This window comes from Elephantulus edwardii, unplaced genomic scaffold (genome assembly GCF_000299155.1).
Source record: "Elephantulus edwardii isolate Elephantulus edwardi_28Jun2011 unplaced genomic scaffold, EleEdw1.0 scaffold00047, whole genome shotgun sequence".
In the NCBI taxonomy this organism is placed as follows: domain Eukaryota; kingdom Metazoa; phylum Chordata; class Mammalia; order Macroscelidea; family Macroscelididae; genus Elephantulus; species Elephantulus edwardii.
In genome coordinates this window covers 5,710,147-5,715,172 of record NW_006399797.1, presented here as the reverse complement: position 1 = coordinate 5,715,172, position 5,026 = coordinate 5,710,147, and the positions used below count along the sequence as shown (strand labels likewise).

The window sequence follows — 5,026 nt, the reverse complement described above, 5'->3', positions numbered from 1 at the left end:
GGGTCTCTTCCAGGTCCCTCTCACGGTGGAACCCCGTCTGGCGGCGGCGTTCTTCCGTCTGGCAGCAGTGTTCTCCCGTCTGGGGGCCTCGCTCTCGCGCGGGTCCTCGCTCTCTCACGTAGCTTTTTACGCTTGTCTTTCAGCACCTTCTCATTTAACTGTGGCTGTTGTACTGGCTTAAATTCCATTTCTTCCAATTTCTCCATGTCTCGGACAATCTGTTTGGGGTCTTTCATCTTTAAGACTGCAGCTCGTACCATCATGCGTTGTTTTTTGTTCTTCTTTAATTCTCTCTCCCTGGCTTCTTTTCGAGCTTGGTCTGTGGGATTCATAAATTTCCCACTCTTGGTGGATGATGTAGATCTCTGTCCTATGTTGGCAAACTGTGTGGCTTACTTATTTACAAAAACAAAACAAAACAAAACAAAACAAAACAAAACAAAACAAAACAAAACAAAACAAAACAAAACACAAACTCATCAGCAGGGCTCCCGGCGCTGCGAGAAGCCGGGCAGAGAAGATTCCGTTTCTGCCGCTTCCTGGCGGGTCTTCACTCCTGCCTCTCACTCAGCCGCTCAGCCACCACCATCTTGAAAGCTCAGCTCCTCCGCCGTGCTGACGTCACTTCCTATCCCTCTAGCCTGAAGGTGTCTTAACGCGTCCCTTCTCAAGGAACCATAGAACGCATCGCCAAAGCGCGTGACCGAAGGCTTTTCCTCTCTGAACATTTCTTCACGTGCTTGTTGGCCATCTGAATGTCTTCTTTGGTGAAGTGTCTGTTCATATCCTGTGCCCATTTTTCTATTGGATTATTTATCTTTATCTTGTTGTGGTGCTCAAGTATTTTATAAATTCTAGATATAAGTCCCTTATCTGACATGTCATTACCAAACACTTTTCCCCAGTCGGTGGCTCCCCTTTTTACCCTGTTGGAGAAGTTTTTGGATGTGCATAGGGATTTGATTCTTAGAAGATCCCATTCATCTATTTTATCTTGTCCTGGTTGTAGGTGAGCAACAAATAATTATCCTAGACATAAACTCTGTCTGTGCCATGTAAATAGAATTCCTCACAATAAACAAGCTTTGCTTTAGAAAATGTAAATATAATGTTGTTATTTGCGTTTGAGTATTTAATATTTCCTAAATGACACTGAATTTAGAAAATTACTGTATCTTAAATTTTTTTTATTTTTAATACACTCATAGGCAAACTTACCTTTACTCTTTTAAATTGTCATCACTAATATGTCAAAATTAAGCCCAAATACACTGATGCTTGAGACACTGGAAAAGTTTTTAATGTAGTAATTACACTGACTTGAGCACATGAACCTGAAAGGACACCTGGGAGCCAGGCAACATTCTATGTTGACCGCACCTTCTGGGAGACATTCCGATCAGCCAATCAGAAGAGAGCATGACCACTGGCCACATCCTGCCTGTCAACTATGACACAACCCACCAAAGGGTCCTGAGTAGCTCCATGTATGGGAACAAGCAGAGGGTATCCAATCAGCGTCCTCCCTGGGGAGCTGAGCACTGAACAGACCACCCTACCTCCAACCCCCTGCATATAAATTTTTACCTGTAGCTTCTCCATGTGCAACTTCACTGCCTTACTTTTACTTTCTCTGGCTTGACATCAAACCTGCCTGAAAGCTGATAATAAATTCCTTTGTTTCACTTCATCTGGCTCTCTGTGCCCTTTTAACCTCACAGAACCCATTGCCTTAGCATGTACCACTCACTGCTATGTTGTTGGAACTGACTCATCGCTGATTCACCTGTGAATTTTCAGAGGAAGTATATTGCACAGGAGATTACCCTTCTTTCTTCCTCAGAGGCACTGGTGTTTTAACCTGCCAGAAGTGCTGCCTTTGTGGTAGCAATAGTATTCCCTATGGAATATGCCACCAGAAACCTTCTTGAGCATGTTTAGTTAAGAACAAAACTCTTCTATTAGGTAATTCAATCCAAGGAGAGAGTGACCTGTAATTTATTCCAAAGAAACAATTGTTACTGTAACGTGCTTTTGAGTCACCTGCGACTCATAGTGACCCTGTGTACAACAGCCCTAAACCCTACTCTATTTTGTGCCAATCTTATTGTCTCTGATGCACCTTCCCCCATAACCCAAGTCTCTGAATCAATCCATCTCACCAAGGGTCTTCCCTCTTTTGTGCTGTCTCTCCACTCTCCCAAGCATGATGTCCTTGTTCAAGGACTGATCCCACCTTGTAACATTTCCAAAGTAGGTCAGAAGAAGCTTCAGAATACTTGCCTGGTCTCACCCTCTCCAGGATGAACCTGTTTGTTCTCCTAGTAGTCCATGGTATATTCAACACTCTTCTCCAGTACCACAGCTTAAAGGCATCAATTCTCCTTCTAACATCTCTAGTCATTGTTCAGCTTTGATGCATAGCATGTAATTGCAAACACTATGGCCTTGATCAGGTGCACCTTAGTCTCCAGAAATTATTTCTCTTCAGTACTTTGGAGAGGTCTCTGACAGCACATTCCCAATGCAATTAATCTTTTAATTTCTGGGCTGCTGGTACAAAAAAATGTTGATTGTGGAGCCAATCAAACTAAAGCTGTTAACAGTCTCTCCCCTATCTATCATGATGCTGCCTATTGCCTATTGGTGAGAATCTTTGTTTTCTCGATGTTGAGCTTCAACCCATATTGAAAGTCCTTGAACTTCTGTAGAAGTGCTTCATGTCCTCCTCAGTTTCAGCAAGCAGGGTTTCAGCATAATGCAGAGTTGATGAATCTTCCTCCAGTAATGATGCCACATTTCTTCTCATAGAGCCCAACCTCTAGGGTAATCTGTTCTGCATATAGATTGAAAAGGTATGGAGACAGGACACATCCCTGGCATACACCCTTTCCAATTTTGAACCATGCAGTATTTCCCTGCTGTGAAATACGTGTGTGTAAAAAGCCGATTGTTTCTGGAGGTAGCTCTTAAAGGAGTCTAAGTTTGCTAGGTAGGAGATCAGGCAGGCCATGAATATAGAGCCATGTGGCGGGGGAGGAGGGGAATCCAGAATTGGCAAATTTTATGATGGCTTTAGGGGAAGATGAGAAGATGAATGAGAACAAATTTCTCAATTTTTCTCCCTATGTTCTAGGTTAAGAGGCAAATTGAGCCAACTAATTGCTACCCTTCTTTTCTCTCTTGCTCAATAAAGCTTATTGGAACACAAATGTGAATACTGGTGATAACTGCTCTCATTTGTAAAAACAATCATTTACATACTTGGGTACTTAATAATTAGTAATATCTTCTGCATTTCTTAAAATGATCAAGATACATTAACCTTCCAATTGTTCTAAGAAGTGACAGCAACAGAGCCACCAGTAGACAGGACGTTTCTTTCCCCTTTAAATAGCTATCAACAGTCACTCCCTACAGGTACACTGGGGAGGGAGGAGTGAGGAGAAATACCTCTGCTAAAGGAATGAGCGCAAGGTGACAACTCTGATGATCTTGGAACAGGGACTGGGTGGTGGGAGCACAAAGGAAAGAAAAATCTCAGAGAAGGAGAGAATTGGCGCACAACTTCTCACAAGAGGAATAGAAAATTGTTGTGTGAAGTGTCAACATTTACAGCTGAGCATAGGAATTTTGAAAGTGATCTCTGGGGGTGAAGGTAAACCAAAGGTTGAATCTCTCTGAAGGGTCACAATCATCTGTGGCTCCACAAGAGAAAGACAAGTTTGACAGGAGAAGTTTGAGTTAATGGGATATCCCTGAGGGGGGAAAAAAACCAGTGACCACAGCCAACATTTCCCAAGCACTTAAAATGAACCAGATGCTATTTTAAGTTCTTTATTATTATCCATTTAAATCCACCCCTTGGATAACCACGTATAGTGCATATTATTGGCTCCATTTTCTAAATGGAGTCATGGCAAAGTTAAATAATAGGAAGTGACAGGGGCAGGATATGATCAGGGCAGGATTAGCTCTGGAGTTTAGTTTTTGCCTTTTCTGCAGCAATGGTTTTCAAAGTGGTGACCAGAGCAGCAACAAACATGGGAACTTAGAAATGCAGATCTTGGGTCTTACTTCAGAACTATGGAATTGAAACTCATCTTGTTTTGTCATGCTCTTCCTGGTGTCTGTCCTGTGCAGGTGTGGTGTTTTGAGCAGAACAAGTCTTCATCACACGGTCCCTCTTGTTGGGCAAGGCTCATCTGGAGGATTATCATCATTATACCCTCTTCACCAAAACGAATCTACTGCTGCATTGATCCCAATTTATGGTGTCCTCCATCAATATTCTCCCCTGCCAATAAATCTTTACAGGAGTCGTCTGTTCATGTCTTTCTCCTGTTGAGAGCCTTGTGAATTCCAACCATCAATCTCTTGGTCAGTAGCTAGGCCACCAAGTATACTTCATATACTCTTCTCAAGTTCATACAAACCCATTTAGCTCATCCCAACTCAGTAGCTAAGTTCTGGATTCCATATTGCTGTTTCCCCCTTTTGTTAAAGAGTCTTCTGTAGAATGCTAAAATATTCAGCGGTGGTAATCTGGCACTGTTGTTGTTAAGTGTTGTCGAGTCATAGGTGACACATAGTGACCCTAGGAAAAAAAGACCTGGACTCTTGTATAACTTCCACCCTTTCTCCAGGTTCATAGGGTTTCCCGGAGGCAAGCTATTTCAGAAGTGGATGCCACTCCTGCTTCCAAGTGTGTTTTAACTGGGGAGCTCCACCAAACACTGTCCACCATGGGTCACCATTATTGCATTTGACACACCAGTGTCACAGTGTTCAGCTTCACAACAACCACGAGTTATATCTGTACATCAAGGGAACAGACCAGGGCTATACGACCTAGAAGAATGTTTGACCGGCACTTGTTGTTAAGTGCTGTCAAGTCGTAGGTGACTCATAGCGACCCTATGAACAAAAGAGCTGGACAGTTGTATAACTTTCATCCTTTCTCCAGGTTCATAGGGTTTCCAGAGGCAAACTATTAATGGAAACGTATGCCACTCCTGCTTCCAAG

The 5,026-nt window shown here is 42.8% G+C and overlaps 1 pseudogene; it reads right to left on the bottom strand.

Moving 5' to 3' along the window:
- LOC102857638 overlaps positions 1-260 on the bottom strand; it is a 26,370-nt pseudogene extending 26,110 nt beyond the window's left edge.
- Positions 261-5,026: the final 4,766 nt, after the last annotated feature.